Source organism: Micrasema longulum, unplaced genomic scaffold (assembly GCF_059751315.1).
Source record: "Micrasema longulum isolate JH-2025_06_02 unplaced genomic scaffold, ASM5975131v1 h1tg001905l, whole genome shotgun sequence".
Lineage (NCBI taxonomy): Eukaryota > Metazoa > Arthropoda > Insecta > Trichoptera > Brachycentridae > Micrasema > Micrasema longulum.
In genome coordinates this window covers 3,470-28,840 of record NW_028279079.1, presented here as the reverse complement: position 1 = coordinate 28,840, position 25,371 = coordinate 3,470, and the positions used below count along the sequence as shown (strand labels likewise).

The 25,371-nt window shown below is 30.6% G+C and overlaps 1 protein-coding gene across 1 annotated transcript in view; it reads right to left on the bottom strand.

The window, feature by feature from the left end:
- The window catches only part of AstC (Allatostatin C), a 54,532-nt gene extending 49,294 nt beyond the window's left edge, over nt 1-5,238 (bottom strand). The window contains exon 1 of the mRNA XM_088238467.1: nt 5,090-5,238. The gene's annotated coding sequence lies outside the window, so the exon portion shown is untranslated. The remainder of the gene's footprint in view (nt 1-5,089) is intronic.
- Nucleotides 5,239-25,371: the final 20,133 nt, after the last annotated feature.

The following is a 25,371-nucleotide window of genomic DNA, read 5'->3' as shown; positions in this document are numbered from 1 at the left end:
TTAATTCCACGGGAAATCATTCAGATCTTAAAAGATTAACTTTGAAATATCTTATATTAATAAATAAATGCTTCCCGAAATAATAACAATATCACCCCCAATAAAGCCCTGATTCAATTTAAAGAGCCTTCAGGGTTACAACCTTCAAAAAATGGTTTCATTAATAAACGAATGAAACAAGATTATTTCAAACCTTATCTAACTTTATTATCGTTTGTATACGAGATATTACCGACGTTAATATAACAAATAAACATGTTTCTTTTATTTTATAGAGAAATTACTTGCTATTAATAAAATTCGATAATTTTATCCCTGAAATAATCATTAGTAAAACGTTTTCATATTTTGTAATTATGGCCAAATTCGGTAGAAAATTTATATGGTTTTGAAGCCTTTTTTTTTTTAAAGACCAATTTTTTTTGGGTTGTTATATGCACGTGTTGCCATCATCTTTTGCCATTTTTTTTAGTAACATTGCAGCTTTTACTATATGGGATACGTTGATGCGGCCTTGTAGTGTAAATAATGACTAAAATGCTTGCCTCAAGCAGGATTCTGAGTTCGGTTTCTGATAAGATCACAAAAATCGAGTGTAATTTTTTTCAAATGAGTTCAGCGCTAGAATTTAAACGCTTTCGCGAGTGTAGAGATTGCTTTTTAGCCTTTTTATTTTTAGTATTTACACACCTACTAAATACTAGCTAAAAAAGTGTTACTTACGCTCGCTGAAGGGTTCAGAGTACCACCCCAGCGCTTTAATTTACAACTGTAATAAATGTCGTAGTGCAAACAAAAGTATAGTAATGTTGATCAGAGTTGTTAAAATCACACGGCCTAATATAATGCCGAAAAATCATCAGTACTTAATTTATTGTTTATTTTTAATTTTCAATAGAAAATAAAACACAACTAGTCATAAAATGGGTAACAAGTTGTGGTAAAATGGAATTCAAACCTCGGGTCTCCTGATCCGGAGTCCGTGACTACCCACGGGACCACAGCCCGTTTCGATTTCAGCACATAACATCTTAGCCAAAAAAAACTCAAGTAATTATGGCAATTCCATCTGGAATCAAACCCGAAACCCCCGTAATACCAGAGTAATAATGCGTCAACCTATAGAGAAGTTTTATCGCTATGTTTCATAAAACGCAACCGATGTTGGTTAGTAACAAATCAAGTTTGACAACATTGGCATAACGGTTCTATCGGCTGCTTTTGTCGCTGTGCTTGGCTTTGTTTGTAAATAACTTAGATATTGACGTTATAATAAATAAAAATTGACTATGGCGAATTGCAGTATGTTTGGTTGCAGCAGTAGGAGCGTCAAAGGTGTTAACGGAGTCAGTTTTCACAGGTAATTGATTATGAATATTGTTCCATGATTTACATTGATTGTTGGCATTTATTGTCCCGACACGTGCATTATGTTGCTTCAAAACTTTCCTTTTATCGACGTATTTATTTCAGATACTATTTTTTCTTAATTTAACGTGTAGATTTGTGAATCAATAGTTAGTTTACTATTGATAATGATCGTTTACGGGTAATATGTCGGGGCCGCACTGGGCATCCATATAAAGTTTGATTTTTTATATGGTTGAGATCGATTCAAATTTTACTTGAAAATAGAAACGTCAATCTTGTTATCGCATTTAAAATGACGTGTCCAAATTTCAGGCCGCTACGACTCGCCGTTTCGGAGATGTGACGGACAAACAAACAAATTCAACACAGGACTTTGGTTCCATGGAGTTGGGATTTATGGCTCAATTAATGCAACATAAGTATACTGTGAATAAAATGAATAAATAACAAAATAAAATAAACACACACATTTATTTTCAATTTAATAAAATAAATATCGGTGAATTATAGAAAAATAAATTGGAATAACTCTGCAATAATAAATACACAGATACATATTTTAAAGTATTAACAATGCAAATTGATATCCATTTGGCAATTCGCGGCCTGAGTACAGCCCATTGTTTTGCTGAGAACTGTAGTTAATTTAATACACAAAAGTCATGAATGGTTTTCATACGTTTAGGCTCTTCTATAGCCTGGCGCATTATTACTCTGAGATATTACGATTATTTTGCTGTCGAAACCAAGATGTTCGAGTGCCAAAAAACTATTTACCGTGTTCATTTAAGAAAACCGTACAGTAAATACCATGACCCAAGAGCAGTGACCAAAAAGTTCAAAATATGAGCACAAAAATATTAAATAAAATAGCATTACACCTTACATGCTATAATAAAAAAATAAACTATAGGAATAAATGTACTAGCTCAAAATGTATTCTTAAAATCCTAGAAAATATAGTCATATTTTTGGAGAGGAAACGGAACCATATTTTGATAAAATAGCACCACCGGATGCCGGATACTGTACAAAAATTTACCGCCGCATTCCACCGAACTATTTTAAAACAGGAAGCATCTAAATAATATATTTTACTTTTAGGTTTTTTTATGCGTTATACAATTCGTACAAAAATTGAATTTCGTTACATTTCAAATTATCGTTAAAAACATTTTGTATTTAATTAAAACAGCTTTAATACTTATTACATTTTTGCGTTCTAAATTTTTTATTGAGAGAGCGTTCGACATTATACTACTACTACCATCACGTCATTTCCCCGTAGAGAGAATGGACCGCCACACACGTCTATCTTGGCATACATTCCTAGCTTCTTCCACATTCATACATCTTGTTATACATGCGCTTTGGTTCTGTCTGCTTTTAACATGACCAGACTTAAGATTTTGTTTAATCTGATGATGCCACGTCTTTTTTGATCGTCCTTTTCTCCCGTTACCGTTCATTTTCGCCGTATATACTTGTTTTACCATTTTTTCGTCGTCCATTTTTTCTAAATGATCAAACCATTTCAGAGAACCTTTCTTAATCTTATCAATTATACTAGACGCATATTTTCACTCTCGCCTGATTTCATGATTCGCAACCCAGTCATACATTGATTTTTCCACACATTCGTCTAATAAATCGCATTTCAACCACGTTCACTCGGCTTCAATCCTTCCTCTGCTGGTTCCATATTATTAAATTTTACTTAAAAATGAAATGTGAATTATTTAGATAGTTATTATTTATCTAGTTACTGTTGAGTTAAACTGAAATTAAGAAAAAATATTGTAATATAAAGTATTAAATTCAAATCAAAGTTGTTTTGAAAACAAACATTTTTTTAAATGTTAGTAGACAATAAGATTTTTAGGGCATTCTATGTAATGTGAGAAAAGGATATAAAATTTCTATTTCCGTTTATCACCTCTTATTTAATAAAACCATATTTATAGCTTTATCTTATAATTTTATGAACCTTTAGAAAAATATTTTTTTAAATTATTTATTTATTTAATCCAATATAAAATACAATTACATAGTTTACAAATAAAAATGTTTATACAATGGGTACATTCAAATAATTCTAATTTTATTTATGGATGTAGCCACTCCACTGGCCCACAGGCACGTTCCGGAATGTCAGTGTATTATTTATTTTATACATACTTTCATAAATTGTTGTGTGAAAATTCAAAAGAAATCAAAAAAATTAAAACACAACTACATCAATAAAACAAGAAAGGATTTTCAAGAAACTAAAATTATATTCTTAAATATGAAACATATTCCTCAGCTACCTGTCTAGTCATTTTAGCAATCCATTTATGGACTCTAGCTTTGAAAATATTGTTTTTTATTTTGTTCACCAATATGTCTTTGCTTAAAAACTTGTATAGCTTAGGGGCTAGAAAAATATAATGCTTTTGTCCGTAATTTGTTTTTTTTTATCCAAATAAACAGAAGTATTATTTTTTGTCTTAACCTAGTGTCGGTAATTTGTTGTCTGTCATTATGTTTTTCAGGGTTTTGATGGAAATGACTTAAAATTGTCTTTTTGCATATTTCTAATACTGTAATTTCTGTAAAAAGTCTGTTTGTAGAGTATTGGTAAAGCTTTTTGTTTGCTACTCTAAGTAAGGCTTTCTGTGCTTTCATTTGTAATTTTTTTTGTGATTTAATAATAAATTACGACTTCTGGTTCATGGATAATAACTTCACACAAATTAACTATTTAGTAAATATTTTTATTAGGTATCATAAAACCTTGTCCCACCAGTCACAATTATAATTTTTTTCTACATCGGTTATTAGACTATTATTGTTGAAATATAAGTGTCCAGTATTCCATGCTTAACAACACAAAAAAAACATTAATATTAAGAAGTTTGGCTTAAATTTGACTTCAAATGCACAAAGATAGAAGAGTGAAATTTTCCAGTGTCTCAACAGTCACATTTATTCAAATAATAATTACACATAACAAAAGGACAGTTTGGCTTTTCCTTGAAAAAATTATTCTTCATCTTGTTTTTAAAAAAATATTTACTATTCTATAAATTCTGGTGACATAGTTATAACTAAAAGTTGGTCAAATTCTGGAATCAAATGACCTGACAGTCACAATATGCAAATTATTGTTCAACATAATTTATTTTATACATGTTTTTTTTTTTTTTTTCATAGAAAGGACAACATTTACCCTGTTTACAAGTAGACATTAAAATTGCATATAAAATATTATGAAACCGCTGACATACCAAAAAATATTTAACAAAAAAAAATTTTTTTAATCATTTTGAAAGTTCTTTAAATAAACTTTACGGAACATTCTAGCGATTTTTGTAAAATTCCATAAATAATATATATTAAAAAATTATTATTAATCTACGAGATACGTAATTGTTTATTTTTAAAGGGGATTAAAGGGGAATTTATTACTTAGAAATAACGTATATTTTCTTAAATATTTGCCTAATTCAAATTTTGTCTTTCACCATATTTTTTATTTTTTAAATTATATTCGATTTGATACAAGAGTTAGGGTTTGAAATATTTTTTAAAACCTATTTAAATAATTGCAAAATTTTTAGTTTGATCGATAAAATGTCATAATTTTTTATAATAATGGGACTTGAATACCTAATTCTACAATTAAAACTTTGAAAAACCAAACAATTATTCATAAAAAGCATTTTCATTCACTTACCTGAAATCACCCCTTGATTTGAAAGCCGCAACGGATCTCTTCCTTCGCTTTTTGATGCCGATAATTGAATACACTTGTTGAATGAAAATTGAAATTTTTCAGGCCAGGATCTAATACAAGGGTGACGGTTGTATTCAGTGAGCGATACTAAAGTGACCGAGCTGGGAAGCCTTCGCTCCTTATATAGGGAACAGGGCGGGAGATTTCTCGGGTTGTCATTCGTCCTATACGCACACAGGAAGAACATCTATGACTGTGTTAAAAGGTTTTGTAATATTCGCGCTGGCGTTGTAGTGATTTTAAAATCTTGATTTGACGGTTTACATAACAAATGAAAAAATAAATAGAATACTTATTTCTCCCTGAAATATTATTTATTCCTTGTGGTCGTATTCAATTTAATTAAAAACATATTATGATATAGGAAAAAAACATTTGTAAAGAAAATAAGAAAATCTGAATTAAAATAGAAGATTTAGAAATATGTTATGTTTAACAACTTATTCATGAAATGTATTAACATTATTATTATTTGAGTACACATAAGAATATGTTAATTTGTGCCCTATTTTAAGATTTAAAACAAATCGAAAAGGGGAATCTCATGTTTTTGCTTCGAATAAATAAATTTCTACGTAACATCACCTCAACGTAAGTTTCATATAAAAATACAATTATGTCATGTATAATTATTTTTAACTGCCATATTAGTTCATAAAAGTACTCATGTCTCTTAATTGCTAGTTAATAGTTGTATATTATAACGAACTCAGTATTGATGTAGACATTTTTAACTGCACGTTGCATTTGTACAGAAAATTTCTTCATGGGGTCGATTATTTGGGATAGTTGCTGAATGTACATCTTGAGTGGTTTATGCTATGCATATGTGCCGCATGTAATGTATATGTTTGTATATGTTTTATATGTGCGTTCATGTGTGTGCGTGGATGGCTCGGAGTGTACATTCGGTATTTTTATTTATTTTAATTTATTACCTCCATGGAAAACGCAAATGTCAACAATTATCTTTTTTTCACTTAAAATTCTTATTTATTTTTTATTTTTTGTCACATTTAATGTTTATATCTTTTTAATTTATGAAAACTTAATTGGTCTTTTTATGTTAAAAAATTGTTGTTTTTAATACTGATTTTGTATGACTGTATGTTTTCTAAATAAAATAAAATAAAATAAAAAATAAATATAACTACTTACCAACTTTTCTACCTTTAACGTTTTCGAGATGTGCTTGTCTCTTTGTCAGGACACTAATAACACCAACATGCAAATCCCACTCATCATCAAAAATGAACCACTTAGGTTTTATATTTTTATGCAACTTCTACTATGGTGAAGATGTATAGTGGGATTTGCATGTTAGTGTAATTATTGTCCAGACGAAGAGACGGATATGTCTCAAAACTGGTAGAATTAGAAAAGTCGGTAAGTGATTATCTACAATTATTTACTAACATTTCTCAAATTATTTGCCTTCCTTAATTAATTAAAATATTAATATATCGGGGCTATACTGACAGAAAGTATTAAGTTAACGGTCTTTATATGTTTCAAATATTTGTTAATATAGATGCAAGATGTTGATTACATTTTTTAAGATATGTCTAGAAATAAGATTACTTTTTCGATGTTTAAAAAAATTTAAAATAAAAGATAATTGTGGGAGAAATAATGCGATGAAAGAATAAAAAAGCTTTTAATGCGTTTATCTAGAAATTTGTTTTAATGACTTATTGCATTCCTATCAGTATAGCCTTGATATTTAATTATATGTAAAATCCACGTTTTTGTTATTAATCATCGTTAAGGAAAATTCTTATTTATTTCAGAATTACGTTTCTGTATTCAAGACAAATAACAACTGGCGTTAAAATTGGGTTGAAAAATATGTCGGCTATTAAATAAAAGTTTGTAAAAAGTTTTTAAGGTTTTTTAAAATATTTTTTTACCAAAATTAATATCATATCGTCGTAGAACAATAATAGATATGCGACAAACGTGACATAGACTTTCTTTTGTTTTTGATCATGAAAAGGCTTTAAATTCCAGGTTTTTAAAAATATATATGTAACTAATCCAAGTACCAAAGGATATACATTTGTACTTATCAAGTTGTGACATTAAGTGTCAAAAAAAATAAACCGCTCGATCTCATGTAAAGTTGAAAAAAATTACATGCGACATTATCCTATATCACAACGATATATTTGTAACAAATTGCTAATACCACCGACTATTCTAAATCATGTTTTCTTAAAATTTTATTGCTTTTCAAGACGGGAATGGGAAATGAGAATTCCGTGCTAAAAATATTTAATTCTCCAATAACTGAAACTCCGCCTCTCTTTGATATTAAGTTTTAATTTAATAAGAAGGTTCTACTTTTTTTGAAAAGCATTTTAAATAAACAGTGGATGCTAAACGCTATGATACACATTTTACTTCTTCGATCAACCTGCCGTAAATGTGTTAAGGTGGTTGAAGTTATGTCACAACAACAGAACGGTTCTAGTTCAATTTCACACACAGAACTGTATTCAAAATGCATACGATTCTACAATAAATTACCTTTGGATATTCAACCCTTGCAAACAAAGACATTTAAGGATGTTTTCAAGCACAGGTTGTTTAAAGGGGGTTATTAAAGGGTCGTAGAGTATTTGTAGGACAATACAGTTTGGCAGTAGATTCGCGGTGTCTTAGTTTATTTAATTTCATGATTTGTAGTATATTGTTCATTTTTATTTATTGATTGTTGTTTGAATTGAAGGAATCCATATAAAAAAAATACAATTACAATTACATAAACCACCTAGACACAGAGCAAGCTGATTTGAAACATTTTATAATATTTTTTAAGAGTAATCTTATTAATTTTTTTGACAATTTTTTTCTGTTTTTTACTACGCCATGTGTTTTTCGGCCATATTCTTCATCCAGAAAAAATAGAACCTAACTGAGGAGCAAACATTAAAAAAGTAATTTGTCTCATATATACATATGTATTGAGCTCGGTAATATAGGAAAACTTGTTTTTAACTATTTGTTTGAATGTATGTACGTTTATAATGAATTTTGAGATTTTTTATCAAAGATTTAGATATGGACTGTAGAGTTTGATGTCAATAATTATTTTTTTTTAATTGAAAATGAAATGAAAAATGAACAAATCACTGAAAAATGTTTAATATTGAAATATTTATGTTCATTAATCATTGTCAATTGTCTTCTTTTATTAGATTTTTTATCGAATTTTCAATACTTATGCTAAAACATACCAACAAGCACGAAATTACTCCTTTGCATTTTACATAAATCCTGACATTCGTTCTCTGAGGTCACATTATGAAATATACAAAAAAAAAGCCACAAACACTGAACAAGAATTTAAAAATTATTTTATTTTTGTCGTAATGTTTTATTTCGTCCTTTCTGGTTTCCCATATTTTCTGTCATTGCTAAGAGTTGATTCAATAATGTGACAGTAAATACCCTATTCCAACAAAAACAGGCTACTTTCTGTATTCTGACATCAAAGTTCATTTACTGTATCTTGGCATTGGCGTTTTGGGGAAAATATGAGAAGATTTTAGTGGAAAACATAAAGGCGTAATTTCTATCATTTGTTATTTAATAAATCATACACTCAAGACTTTTTTATGTAAAAAACACAAAATAAATATTTGAGTTGTTTTGCTTACAATTTTCTCGTATGATTCGATTGCAAGCATCCATTTTGTAAAATAGTACATTTTTCGAATAAAACATTATTTCCCACCACAATTGGCAGCCACCATGCTATAATGTAATGAAATTATTGATGATTCCGGGTTCGATTCCCGGTGAATTTTTTTTAAATATCTATTTTGTGCTGTAATTAGGCCTCTGTAAGAGGAAAAAAATAATACTATACTCAACATATATATGTTTAAAATAAAATTTTCAAGTGAATTTCATTCGTCCATGCGCTTTGTAGCCGCAAGACGTTTGTATATCTAGCTTTCTCGTGTAAATATCATAAACTATTTATTCTTAAATTTCTAACCATCAATAACAAGTTTAGAATTCCAATCGTTTATGAACTCTTTAGTTGGCCTCGCGGTGTAGTAGTTAGCTAGTTTGCCTACCATACGAGTGGTTTTGGGTTCGATTCTCAACACGATTGATACGAAATATTTATTTTAAAGGGTGTTTTCACACTAGTATATTTCGTAGTCCCTGGACTGGTACCTGAAACATAAGACGGATCATCTTACCTTTATGTGACAAAAATTATCGAGATACGCTGCGATTGGTGTACCAACACAGTGACCTATGCACCATTAGGTGTGGAAAGGAAATAACGAAGATGATGATTATCAATAAGAATTTTCCCGATGGAATGATATATTTTATCAGGATTGAAAATAGCTTGGTCTTCCAACTATCGCTATAAAAGAGATACGATGATCTTTTAGTCTATGGTGACGTAGCATCGTTCTTCTTTTCACAAATCCAAAATCCTCAATCAAAACTAAAACAAAAAGCAAACGAACTAAAGATAAAAAAATATATTTAATTAAGCACGTACTATTATTTGTCATATGATTTATTGCTCCTATTTCTTATATTTCTTACTATAGTATTGAATGGGTTTCTAGAAAACATATCACAATTATCAGTTTTTATATATATATTATTTTTTTGCTGATTTCAGTGATACTCTTATTATGTTTTTTTAATACAACTATATTTTACTATTATTTTGTTGATTTTAATAATACCATTATTTTGTATATTTGATTATATGCGATTCTTAATTTGTATAATTTATATTTCAAAAATTATTACTGATTATCTTTTTTGCATCGTATTTTTCGGAATTTTATTATTTATTACTTATTCCCTTTTTTTTCTAGATTGTTATTTCATAGCATCACATGTCATTATAATTTAATCTAATTAATTTTATTATATCTTTTTATTGTTATCTATTGTGGCTTGATACGGGCATAGCCTAAAAGGCCTTAAGAAGTTCATTTATATTTAAACTAGTGTAATTTTGAATGAAAAAATAAATAAATTATAAAAAAAATATTTAATGATTTTAAATTTATTATTTTTTAAATCCCGTTTTACCGCCTACTAATTTTCAAATAATGTTGCTCATTGTTGACATTTTATGTCTCAACACAGGACTTTTAGTCCCATGGAGTTGGGACTTACGTCTCAAAAAATTTGCAATAAACTAATGTATAAAAATGTTATAAAAACTAATGTAATTAAAAGCATACTAAACTAACCATTTAGTAAACAAGTCGGTTTAGAAATTAAAAGAATTCATTTCAAATAGATTCTATTTGACATCCCACCTTACCGCCTGCCTAATAATTTTCACATAAGGCTGCTTATTGTTGACAAATGATACCTATGTTTTTTAAATTTACTTTTTGAGATTCTGGATAAAGATTATTTATAAGAAGTTTTTTTTTTATATTTCTCACCTCTCCCCAAGAAAAATATTACGTCAATGAATCGCACTGTTGAGACGTGAAGGAAACTCAAACAAACAAACAAACACACTTTCGCGTTTATAATATTACTATCAATGTATATATATTGAAAATAGGCTTTTGTGATAAAAGTAAATACAGTTTTTACTACCATTCGTGAGCGAAGTATGGAATTTGAAAAATGATGATGAAAGAAGGTTGAATGCTGTTGAAATGCGATCCCTCAGGCGAATGTGTAGTAAAACGGTGTATGATAGATGCACAAATGTCGAGATCTGTGAACCGTGTAAGGCTGAGACATGCATTATCGACAGAATCAAGAAAGAGGTGCTGCGTTGGATTGGACATGTGGAGCGAATGAACAGCGAAAGAACTGCTAAAAGGATCTACGATGCGAATATTGATGGATGCAGAAAACAAGGAAGACCGAGAAAGACATGACACGATCAAGTCCATCAAACGCTTAAAGATAGACATGTCAAGAGTAGGAATAATCGTCGTTCGTGCATGAGAAGATGTATGAATGTAGAGGAAGCGAGGTCTGTATGCAAATACAGATTGATATGGCGTTCTATCCTCTCTGCCTAGCCCTACGGGAAAACGGCGTGATTGTTTGTTTGTTTGTTTTCTTTGAATATTTTTTTTTTGTATTTTTTTGATTCGGGATGAAAAATAAGTGTCCTGTTTTGCTTCTCACCTCTCCCAAAAAATATCTCAATCGGTCGCTTCGTTGAGATGTGAAGGAAACACAAACAAACACACTTTTGCATTTATAATAGTATGGATTTACTAAAAGATCTTTGCAGTTACAAATAACTGAAGTGTTAGGTCTGGTCTTAAATTTAAAGGAGTCCAATCGAGTAATATTTTTAAACCGAATAATCGGTTATTCAGTAATTAGGAATACCAAACCGCATTTCTGCCAATTTCAGTCTCTTGATTTGAATCAAATGAATAATGACCGCACGAATTTATTTCCTGTTCGTAACTACCTACTCAAATATGTACTGGTATGAATCGGATGACAGAAATACAATCTAGACACTCGTCCAGGATTGTGCTTCTGTTAACACTCGGAGCTTTATTTTTCATCCTCTCTGACAAGGGAGGAATTTTACGACTCGATGACTCACAGGTAAAAATTGTAAAAAAGCCAATTAAATTTAGATATGTCCGTTTATTGTGGTGGTTGGCGCGTTAATTTACCATCCTCGAAGTCCTGGGTTCGATTCCTGCTAGGGTGGACGTGAAATGTTGGTTTTAAAACAGGTTCATCCCTGCAATATTTCATAGTTTCTAGACGGATATCTGAAGCGTAAGACTGGTCAACTAAAATACGATAAATAAATACGGTTTAAAAAAGTCTAAATAGACTACCAAACTAAACCAAAATTTTAAAATGTATTTTTTGTGTCGTATTATCAGCGCTATGAATGTTTTGTAATTTTGAAATTTCTACTCATCTGACGTCACAAGTTCTCTTCAGTGAGTTCTGCTGATTGACGAATTAGCTTCCCGTAAATTTATCGCAACACACTATCATTGGTTGATTCGGAAGAACTAGTAACGTTGTTCAAAGCTCAATGTTTATTTTTTGTAAATTTATTGATAATTTTAAGTTGCTAGATTTTCATTTGTCCATGCACTTTGTAGCTGCAAGACGATTAGTAATTTAGCTTCAAAAGGATAATGTTATCACCAATCAACAATAAAATATCTCAATTTACTAAATGGGGTCAAGAATTCCAACCATCTATGCGCTCAGTAGCTGCAAGACTTGTTGTAATCTAACTTCAATTTTTATGAATTAGTTTTTTTTTTTTTTTTAAATATTACTTAAACTCTAAGTTTCACTGTCAAATAAAAAAAATGTAAATATGCGCTTGATTTCTTACTGTCCATGCACTCTGTAGCTGCAAGACGTGCTGTAATCTAACTCTTATATAAAAGAATAAATTGTAATATATCATAATTGGAGACGAGGAAATAGAATCCCAACCACCCATGCTCACTATAGCTGCAAGACGTGCTGTGATATTTATTTATTGTACAGCGCCCTTGAGGTGAGTTTCACAAAAATAGCGCTGTATAAATGATCGAAGTATATGAATATATATTACTACTTTGTTTTCATTAAAATTATTTTATCAAGAAACTTAGCGGTACAATTTAATGCTCTTATTTTTATCACGCGTAAGAAAATATTTTTTACATGCGAATACCCGTAACACTGAACTTCTTCATTTGAGTATCAATACAGTGCCCTATGCACCACTGGGTGCAAACAGGGATTGCTCCTAAAAAAATTCATTTTGAAAACGTTTTCTAAAAGTAGTATTGGATTGAATGCGGGGTTTAAAGGCTTATCGCCTTACCTTTCATGTAACAGATAATTGAAATACACTGCTTTTGGAGTACAAATGCCATGCCCTTTGAACCACTGCGTGCAAATAAGCGAATGATGATGATTTGATATACCAAAAGATAAAATCTAAAGCCTGCTTTGCATCAAAAACTCACATTAATATTTCTAACGAGGTTTTGTTTATCTGCCCTCTAATTTAAGGTATTTTGTAGATAACGTGTTTGTAGTTTTTATTATTTACAGTGCGCAATGGGGACTTTGAAACTTAAAGCTAGCTGTTTGTACATCTCAAAGGGTAAAATTCTCTTTGCTCGGGCTGAAATTGCAGTTTCCAAATAACATGTTACTTGAGATTTGCACAGTGGAAAGGTTAAATCATTTTAATTAACCTGTTTTTTTATAAATAAATTAGATGAATGTAATTTTATTCGTTTATCTCGTAATAATGACACATTACACGCAGAGCCGGCTTGAATATGCAACTTTAATCCGATCTTAATTCTTTAAAAGTAACAAATATAAAATAATTGTTACAGTCCAAAATAAATTATTAAAATATCTATTGTACAGAAACAATTACCAATTTATTAATAACAATGAAACGAGAATACACTTTGAGGCTGTAGTCTGGTAAAACTAACGCATAATTAGGAAATCATACGATTTTGCCATTTTGAAACGAATGTTTTTTTTTAATCGCGCAATAATAAAAAACAAAAATTAGATTAAAACAATGTTTTTTAAAGGTATTTCTGTTAAAATTTATAATTAAAAGTTTTATGTAACTAAAATATAATTACTTTTAGACCGGCTGATTATGCTATTTCAAATTTAGACTGAACTTAGATATCTAAGATCTCAATTAGGCCTTTAAAAAAAAAAAACTTTGAAAATAAAATATTTAAAAAAAACAATTGGCTTCTTACTTCTGCAGAGGAGAAGTGAGGGGAGCGCGGCATGTGTCAGATTCCCCCCTTCCCCTTCCTCGTTTTTCCCCTGCAGAAGTAAGCAACCATTAGCTTTTTTGATGTTTTATTTTTTTAAATTTTATTCGTTCTTGAAAAATATTTTATTGTGTCAATATGTCTTCTTGCTCATACTTATCATCGTGGTTTCGGATATGACAGGATTTAAAGAACACCCTGTATAACTGAAATAAGACCACATTTCTAACTATCGTAGGCAACTGAAATGGCTCAAAATTAGACAACGGAGAGACTTTCACTCTCTCTCACTTCTGTTCGCTGTACTTCGTATTCCCAACGCTCCTTTATAACTCCGTAAAAACTTACAACGCTAATCAATTCATAGTTTACCTCTTCGTTTTAATTCTCAAAGCACCTTCTTAAAACCTATTCATAAATCCTCTTTTTTACATAACTCATATAGTGTCCATGCGGCTTGACTGTGGAATCATCTCCCGTCCAATATCAAAGATGTTACTACAGTATCTTCGATTAAATCACCCCTGAAGAAACGTCTACTTTTTATTTCTTTATCTATTATTTTTTCATCTTTCCTCTTAATTCATTTTTCCCATTGAGTAATAGTGTTGATTTGCGCTAATTTGCATACAAATACAGTTATTTCTATTTTTGTATGTCTTTAGCTTTTTTTTATATTTTCTATCTATTAAATTTTGTTACTCATTGGTTTGTTGGAAAAAAATGCACTTTGGCAATAAGCCCGCTTATGTTCAATTTACATTGTGTACAAAAAGTTAAAATACATATTTTTTTAACACCTACATTGTAATTGGCAGGTGTGCTGTCATGTTTAGTAAAAAAACATTCCACCGCAGCAGGCCGGGAGGCTAAATTACAATAAAATTACAAAATTACAAATTACTAAATTACAAAATTAAAAGACACCCCCCAGGCTTAAGAAGAAATCACATTTAATTTCTGTATTCTCACAGGGAACCGAACCCGAAACTTTCCGTGTGTGAGTAATGCATCTTGACCACTACACCCCGGAGGCCGCCATATAAATTGAAAATAATTCAATATTATAAGGAATCGAAAAATCAAGTGCGCGCAAGGTTCGCAGGCACAGTGGACCGTCAGCTTATTGGTATTTAATTCACGTGACGTCTATAAAATAAGAGTATAGATAAAAATTTTATCAAAAGCTCGTAAGGGAAGCTTTACCACACCCCACCTATCTGAACTATCGACCTCTTCAATTTTGAGAGTAAAAACTGAAAAAGTGAATATTCTCTTATTAAAGAACTGTTAGGTTATTTGCGTCGTAAAAATAAAACCACGATTCGACAAATTCTTATAAAACAAACGGACGCCGCCTTCTCACTGCAATGATTGTAATTTTATTGATGTGTAAGACCTAAAATCCTTGCTTTTTACTTTTACTATACTTAGACCACGACCACAGGTTATATAACACTGATCTATATATATCACATTTGTTTGTGCATTTCTATCTTATTAAAATAATGAAAAAAATCTACTGGTAGTTTAAACAAATATTTATGTTTGACTTGTTTTATATAAAATCAGTTTGTTCTCGGGTTCGGAAGGTTTTCCAACAATTTAATTCAATGGGTTTATTAAAATTTGAACAAGATAGCGAAATTTCAAATAAGCACCATTTCAGACACCTAAAAATTTTCCATTCGCAGCTTGGACTGAAAATGTACTATTTGACCTTTGAAAGATTTGTGAAACATAATAGACAATAATTCGGAAATAACGAACTAAAATCTAACGATTCGTTAGGAATCCCTTTTATCATTTTATGTGACGTATTTAATCAGTTTTATATTATTTTCCAACATTTCTATGTAATTAATTGAAAGGGAGAGAGATTATTTGATGAGATTACCAAAAAATTGTTATTTAAATATACTCAAATCCTTTCCATCTTTATAATGCAAGTACTTTATCTTATTTCTTATTTTTTAAGAACTTTGCTAGCATTCAATGGTGCATAGAACATAAATTTTAACATAACAAGATGGTCCCCAATTTGAAACCATTAAGAACGTTTTTTTTTTTTCATAGCAAAATTACGATCTCACCGATAATCGAACTCTGAACTGCTTAATTTTTTTTTTTCTTCTGCTCTGTATAATTAAGGCAAATATTCATTATTTTTAAACATATGGCGCAGAATATGAGTAATACCAAAAATTACTGCGTAAGAATGTTCTTACAATAAATTAAATAAATAAAAAAATGTGTATTCTAACATTTTAAGACTAGGACTGGATTGAACCTTTTGGGGAATCTACCTTTATTTATAAATGATGTAAAATCATGTTTTATTTGAACCAGTCTATGACAAGTCATCAGTCCTATAAATGTTTTCACTTCTATATTATCTTCTTTAATTTTTTTTCATGTGTGTTATGTGTGTGGTGTTAAGTTAAATCCCAACTCAATGCAGAGATCTTGGCCTCATACAGTTAAGGAATTAAAATTATTTACGATTTAGGATTAATAATTATTACGTAATTATTTTTTTTGTAAAATGTATTTTGTGCGAATAAATAAATAAAATAAACAAAGCATACGATGTCTTCGTTTTACAAGTTCATTCCTATTTCACTCTAACGCTTATTTTATTAAAATGGCATTTCGCTCTCGTTGCTACATACGAACGAACAATCCGTTGACTCTTGTGCTAAGCACACTTGTTTGAAAACGGGAATCAAGTTATGAGTTAATCCTAATTTAGTTAGCGACACTGCCACAGGAACACCACCCGATCCAACTGTTTTGTATCTCTATGTAAATATGTATTCATTATTTTACTAGTATAGTCCTCTTCATTAGGGAAACCTGTTCTAAGAAGGACTGTACAGTGCTCAAAATTAATTTACTATGTTCACACATCACTTAAATATTTTTTAAATATTTCTTCAATACTTATCAGCTTCAGCCAAATTTTGATTTCTTTTTTTAAATATTTTTTTTTCCGTATATGAGAAAGCATAATACAATTTGACAGAGAAATATTTTTTACACCTTTAACCAAATGTATAAGTATTGTACGTAATGAACCAATTTTTAATGTGCAAAAGAATATCACGCATATTGTGTTGATATAAAAATTATCATAAATGAACATGTAACAACAGAAATGAAGAACATTTTAGAGAAGGTAATACAGAAGTCTAGGCATCTACAGGGCTTATGACCTGTCAATGGCTGGTTTAAGTAGACACTTTACACACTGTGTAACATTCACCATTCTGCCCATATTTGAACATCTTTATTCCTTCAATTCTTTCATCTGTTGATGTTTGTGAAGTTAAAGAGTTGAAACTTTTATTTATGCGGGTGCAACGAAGTTTTAGTCCCAACACTTATGTATGGAAGTGAAACATGGAACTGGCAGAGGAAGGATGAAAGCCGAGTGAACGCTGTCAAAATGCGATCTCTTAGACAAATGTGTGGGAAATCAATGTATGCCAGGGTTACGAATGATGAAATAAGGCGAGAGTGTAAATCTGAGTCAAGTGTAACTGATAATACTAAGAAAGGGTCTCTGAGATGGTTTGGTCACGTAGAACGAATGGACGACGAAAGAATGGTTAGACAAGTATATATGGCGAAAACGTGAGACGAGGACGACCAAGGAAGACGTGACATGATCAGATAAACCAAATTCTTAAGTCTGGTCATGTCAAAAGCAGACAGAACTGAAGGGCATGTATGACAAGATGTATGAATATGGAAGAAGCTAGGAATGTATGCCAGGATAAACGTGTGTGGCGGTCCATTCTCTCTGCCTACCCCTACAGGGAAATGGCGTGATGGTAGTAGTAGTAGTAGTAGTAGTAGTAGTACTAAGCAACGCCTGGAAATGTTATTTTTTCAATATCTTTACTTGGACCAGGCCAATTTATCGACAATATTTTGAGTTTGTCAAATTTTTTGTAGACAAGGACTATCATAAATGTGAATTTAATATTTCGAAAACTGACTCATCAAAACTATAACCCATATATAATTCATGGGAAAATCGTACTTGGTTACCACCCGGAAGGGAATTTTATTTATTCGAAGTGAATAAAACATCGGACTGATTCTGCGAACATGAATTGGAAAATTATTATCATCCTTTCGTGAAAACGATTTGAAATTATAAACTAGACTTGTTGCTTTTTCGTAGAGAAAACTGTATTAATGTTATTATACTCATAGCTCAACTGTTTTATATATTTTATTTAAACATATGTTTGTTTCTGTTTCTAGAACACCGCTTTTTTATGTTTTCGCAAGAGGCTGGAAGCTTACAGTGATAATCGAGGAAGATAAGCGTTTTTTATTTTATTTATTATTTTTATTTATTTATTATTTATCAATAGACTATCAAGCTGAGCCAATTTTTTTGATTGTCTCTCATAGTACGATACGTACTATCATTGCTATGATTGTTTGAAGCTTCGTTATTTTGAAATTACTTCACCCGTGACGTCACAAGTTCTCGTCGGTAAGTTCTGCTGGCATTTAAAAGTAGAGCCACGTGTCGTAAAAATAAACTTAACGTTAAAAAAATAAATACTGCCGGTGACGGAAAATCTATCACAACACATAGCAACGCTGTATTTGATTGGTTGATTCTGAAGACCTTATGGCGTGGTTAAATGTTCATTTTTATTTAAACCATTTTTATGATTTTTTCCATACATTTTCGAAAAACTTCGACGTACAATTGAATGCTCTAATTTTATAGCGTGTAAGAAATCATTTTTTGTATCCGATTTGTCGTAGCACTAAACATCTTCACTAAAACTTAAGCCAAAGTAAAAGTAAAGTATAAAGCTTGCTTTTAACCAATTTTTTTCACACAGCCTGTCTTCTTAATTTCGACGAAAAAAAAACGTTTCTTTTGTGCATGATCAATATAAGAAAACAATAGAACCACGGAAACTGGCTTGTCATTGAAGCGGGCATCTCCAACAGCCGTGAGGTTGGCAGGTCCAAACCCTGTTTTGGCCCGCATCGCGTAGTCCGCTGCAACGTCAGCCTAGACGAGGCTACTAAATACCGCCCATCGAAAGTACTCGACACATTTTATCTTGACAGTTCGTGTCTATCACGGCCAAAGCAGGATTCGGACCTGCCAACCTCACGGCTGTTAGAGCTGCCCGCCACATCATAAATATTCATTCAAAAGTAAAATATAAAAAAAAAAAAATGGATAGTATGAATATTTTTCAAAACTAAATCTAAATTTTACCATATTAATATTAATTTAAAAAATAATTCACGCGTATATAATACAATATGAAACATAGAAAATTATCAACATATCATATTACTTTCAAAATAAACAATAATTAGCCATGAAATAATTACAAAACATTTTTTTTACCACAATTTTTTTTTTACTGAACAGTTTCAAAGCTACACAAGTTTCTTTATCAAGGTATACACTCAAGGTTTATAATAAGCGGTTAAAAAGAAAGAAAGAATAACTATTTTATTACAATAAATAACCACTAAGTCAGAGGTTCAAATAAAAATTTTAAAATAATTAACCAATTTACATATCGCCCTGAAAGTACCTGAAGCGTAATTGATGATCTTACCTTCATGCAACAAAAAAATAACAAGATAAGCAGCGATTGGTGTGGCAATGCAGTACCCAATGCACCATTAGGTACTGAAAGGCGAATGATGATGACGGTTATTTACGCTCATGTTTTCTGAGTAAAGCATTAAAGTAAATATTATTTTATTATTTTAGGAACAGAACCTGAATAGCGGAAAGCACGCGTCGCTTAGCAAGACTGAAATGACAATGGTCAAGATATGTTGCAAAATAAGACCCCGCAAGATGGAGCCCTGAAATTTTAAGATGGAGACCTTGGAAAAATATTGAGGCGTCTGAAGACCTAAAAAAATGGTCCGACGATATAGCCGCTGTGGAGGGGAAAAATTGGCAACAAGCAGCAACCGACCGAAAGAAATGGAAGAATATGGAAAGGGCCTATATCCACATCTAGCAGTGGAGGACAGAAGGCTGAAGAAGAAGAAAAAAGATGATTATTTAATACGATTTGCAAATACTCGTAAAATACTTTTTAAATTAGCAACGCATTGGTTTTACATCTCTCTTTTATATTTTTTTATTAAAAAACAATTAACACAATTAATTTGAAAATTAATTTTCGTTTTTTTTCTGATTAATAATTCTTTTAATCATAATATCATCAATCGAAATCCATTCATAATTAAAACCACATGAATGAAAAAAACATAACGAAACACTTTCAATTCGTAAGCATGCCGTGCCGTGATTTATTTTTTTAATTACTTTTCCCTAAATAATAAACACGAGATTGCAAATCAATTTGCGTTTTATTGAACGATTCTGCTCAGCGTACCGGTAATGAAAAGTCGTGCTGAAAATATTTTTTCCAATAAATTTTCAGGAATTCAGTTTTCTGGGCGTAGGAATTGGTATATGGAATCGATAAGAATGTTAGTAGCTTTATCTGAAGGATAATTATTAATGTAGATAAAATAAGGATTAAAAGCATGACTTGTGTCTGATATTAGTTCGCGTTTTTATGATTGATGGGTTCATTAAACAGTTGATTGTTTTCGTGATATTTATAAACAATTATGGGTTTTTACTGGTATGAGAACTTGTTGTCCAGCGTATGATAAAACTGGGTGACTTACTAACTCTTTAAGGATCAATTAAAAAATTATTTAAAATGCACAAATACAACACAAACATGTTTTTTTAATACTCAATGTAATACTCGTATTCAGTATTTAATTATTCATAATTGTTTTTTTTTAAACGCACTACTTTGAACGACGCTACTGGTTCATATTAACCAACCAATGATATGAGAGCTGTGAAGGAAATCCGATTTGCTTACCGTAAACGAACCAATCGGGAGGACTGCCAGAGAAGAACCTCTGACGTCACACGCAGAGTTATTTCAGAAGTACAAAACTTTAAAAAATAAAAACGCTGATAATACGATATATAAAAATATTTTAAAATAAATTTTGGCTTTGTTTAATAGTCCATTAAAAAAAAAAAAAAAACACTGAACTTCTTCATTGGCTACTTTACACACTGTGTAACAATGACTATTTTTCCTATATTTGAAAATCTATATTTCTTTAACTCTTCTATCTGTTGATTGTTATATATATATGTTAGGTTTCATAATTCGAATGAGTAAACACTTTGATAATCCAAAGGCCCTTATTTCATTATATTATACATTTGTCAGAAGCCATTTGGAATACGCCTCTCAGATATGGAATCCCCAGTATGCCATATATATAAGTAGAATAGAAAATATTCAAAAAAAATATATAAAGTACCTTAAATACAAAATCGGTATTTCTTATGTATCTACTCTCACTGCCTCCACCTTCCATGGAATCATTTCTCTACAACACCGCAGAGTGTGTGCGGACCAACTACTGCTTTACAAAATTATGACAGGAATGGTTGACTGTACAGAGCTGCTTGGTTTAATAACAATACATGTGCCAGCCAGGATTTGTAGACGGTACCACCTGTTTCATGTTCCAATAAGTAAAATATCGTATGTTAAAAATGTTTTTTTTCGTAGGACTTTTTCAACGTACAATACAAAATTTAAAAATATAGATTACACAAACATCACTCCGTCAGATTTAAAATTTACACTAAAAATGTATTATGTAACTTAGTAGACATTATAATAATAAATATGTACATCTCCCCTCCCCTCCTTATCCTCTCTTCAAGCATTTTTGTCCTTATCCCGCCCAATTTACAGTAACTTAATGTTCTTAAAATAAATATTTAAAAAATCCTTGATTATTCAGCACATGAAAATAACATTTTTATATGTATAAATTGTATGTGATTTATTTGATATGTAATATTTTCTTTACTAACTTTGTATACTATGTGGAAATCTGTTATTAGTTCTGAGTTTATACACTATATCTGTTTGTTTACTAAAAATATGTATGTAGAACTGTTGATTTCCCAAATAAAATAATAAAAAAATATATATTTTACTTGCTTTTACCTGCGGCTTTGGCCGCGTCGTATTAGGAAAAAACTTTTAGGTAATTAATTAATTTTATCGTTTATCAAAACGAATTTTTCCGATGGAATGATATATTGTTTTGGCATAGGAAGTAGCTTGTATCGATTTCTGGTCCTCCAACTATAGATTTGAAAAAAATACGACGGCGCATTAGTCTATGGCAACGTAGCACTCTTCACAAACCCAAAATACTATTAATAAACCAAAATAAAAAGCACAACAAACATATAGTAAGCAAGTCAGTTTAGAAATTAAAAGAAATCATTTCAAATAGATTCTATTTGACATCCCACCTTACCGCCTGACTACTAATTTTCACATAATGCTGCTCATTGTTGACATATTATACCAAATTTTTTTTTATTTACTTTTTTTGATTCGGGATGAAAAACATTTATAAGAATTTTTTTTTTTTTAATTTTTCTCACCTCTTCCGAAGCAAAATATCATGTGAATAAATTGCACTGTTGAGACGTGAAGGAAACTCAAACAAACAAACAAACACTTTTTCGTTTTTATAGAATTAGAATAAATGGATATATGCTGAAATTATGCTTTTGTGATGAAAGTAAATATAGTTTTTACTACCATTCCTGTTTGCAACGTGGTAATGAAGATAAATAACAATGTCAGATAAAGGCCCTCGATATAATTTTCCAAACTCAGAGTGAAAGGGGCAGTGAAAATGGCAAAGTTAAATTAAATAAAATCGTGATTTACGAAACTGAACACTTTTAAAGAGTAACTCGTTTCAATAAACAATATTAATTTGTCAATACAAAAAAAAAAAAAAACAGCTTTTTTGCATGAATAAATTGATAGGAGGACCCACGGTCTTTAAAACGGTTTAAGGTTTGTGGAAGAGGTACTTTTATTGTTGATTTTAGTGAACGTTTAACGATAGGCAAAATGTTCAATGTTAGGAAGTGTGTAAAGCGGCCACTTAAACCGGCCAATGACATGACAATTAGCCTTGTAAATGCCTAGACTTCCATGTTTCCTACTTTGAAATATTCTCCAACTTATTGGTCGTTTGATAATCTTAATAACTTCTTTGAGTTAAAATCCAGTCTTTTTTCTAAAAAACATTCAGACAAACTCAAAATACTGTAGGAATTTTATTTAATTAAAACGTTTTAAAAAAAAAAATCTGGTTCCATCATGTTTTATTGAATAAAATAGTTTTTTTATTTTATGGACAAAAACGAAATTTCGGTCTTTTGGAATTTTCCTTAAGAAGTTGCAGGGAAAATATTTTACTAGCCTAAACTATGATTCAAAGTTGAAGTATTTTGATCAATTTTGCAAGAAAAACACCTTCACCAGTTTTAGATGCAGTAAATTGTTTTCGTGTAATGATTACCTATATTGAAATTAACTTTATCAGAAGTTTTGTTACACTTCTATTTAACGACTATCTCTTCGTTTTAGTGTCGAAAAAACCATTTTAATACCCTTTCATCGCTCTAGTTTTCTTTCCTCCTCTTTCTCAGTAGTAGCCGCTCGATTGTGGAACAATCTACCCACTAATGCTAGAGACGCCCCCTCTTTATTAACATTCAAGTCAAGATTGAAATGTCACAATCTAAATTAAAGTTGTTCCTTTACCCTTCTTTTTTCCTTTCCATCTCCTTTCCTCTCTTCATACTAAAGTTTTTATTTCCTTAATCTTTGTTTTTAATTTTAATAAAAAATTGTAGGATTCAATATGTCCATGTACTTGTAATTTTCTCAAACTGAACGGTTTGGGTAGGTGGAAAAACTCGCCTTAAAACAATATGCCCATCCTTGTATGTATATCAACGGTACATGTACATTAAGTGTTAAAATAAATAAATACACAGGTGACGTGTATTAAAATAAAAAGTTTCACTTACATATTAAGTAGATTTTTATTATTGATTTTATAACTAAATCAATTATAAAATCTTTTCAAATATACTTATGAGAAATGTAGACAATCCTGATAATATCTATCTGTGTTTAATAAACGTGAATTGAATTGAAGTTTGTGTCAAGTGTCAATAGCTATGTTTCACAAACACTAGCGTTGAACAAAAAGAGTCTGATTTTAGTTTCCGTTTCGCAGCAGTTGGTGATGTGTTGGGTTGGTATACGTGAACCCAGTATTTAATGTTGCCAGAATCTATAGAGGTAAGAGAAGAAACAATATTGATATTTGATGAATATTTAATGCATGGTGAATCTAATACAGGATAGCGAGAACTGAATCCAGCTAGATAATGTGACCAGGTCCTCTGATAGGTCGTACTCTTTAGTTTTCCTATGACGGGAACGAAGTTGATGCACTCTAAAGAGTTCCATGTATTTGTCATCTTATTTCGTTATTAAGAGTTAACGCTCGGTGTTAAGTAAGTTTGTCTTGCACAATATAATGAATTGTATTCAAAAGAAAATGCTAAGATGCCTTTTTTGGTCTTGTTCAAGCGTTCTAGTAAAATAATTCAACACGCGTGTGTGTAATTGATGTGTAAATTTAGTACTCACAAAGTCATAAATTTCATTAAGTACTTTAGTTGAATTTCGAATTTAGGTTAAGTGACAGATGTTGTCATATTTTAAAAAAACATACTAAATAGTGAGCTTAATCCTTACTTTCCCCACGTTAATAAAATAACACATAAATATTAAACGAATTTTGTGTGAAATCGATAAACTCCATTAGTTTTTATTACCGTAGTATAAACATTCCATATTAAAATGTTCAAAGAAGGTAGTGGCTTTACTTCTTTTCACCACTTCACAATATTGGTACACGTCAGGGGCATGCGGTGAGGTTTTCCATTAGAGAAGCAGTCTCTTGGTACCAGGTACGTAGGTAAAATATGTGCCTACTACTAATACAGTAATTCGAATACACTGTTATAGTTATTTATTTATTACAATTTATATAATAATTTTGAATATACGAGTACATGAGAAAAGAAATAAAAACTTATAGGATACTAGCGGACCCGTCAGACGTTGTCCTGCCCGAACGTTGGCTTCTCTGCTATTAGCTTGGAAAAAGACTTTTCATTGATAAGTAGGTACGTAACTACTTGTTTGTGATTAAATTCGAAAATTTAAAATTGATAATATTAAAATATTTCATTTAAATAGGTACCTAGGTACTTGTTTATGGTTGAATTCTAAAACATAAAACAAATATTTTTAAATATGGCACTCTTTTTGCAAACGTCACACTCCGGTCGTCTCGCCAACAAAGGGGTGTACTTATGTAGGAATACGATTTTTAAAAATGTATTGAATTTAATATTATTTTAGTGTTAATAAAAATCCAATAAAGAGAAACAAATGGGTAGAAATTATAAGGAATTTATTCTGATTGAGATTGCTG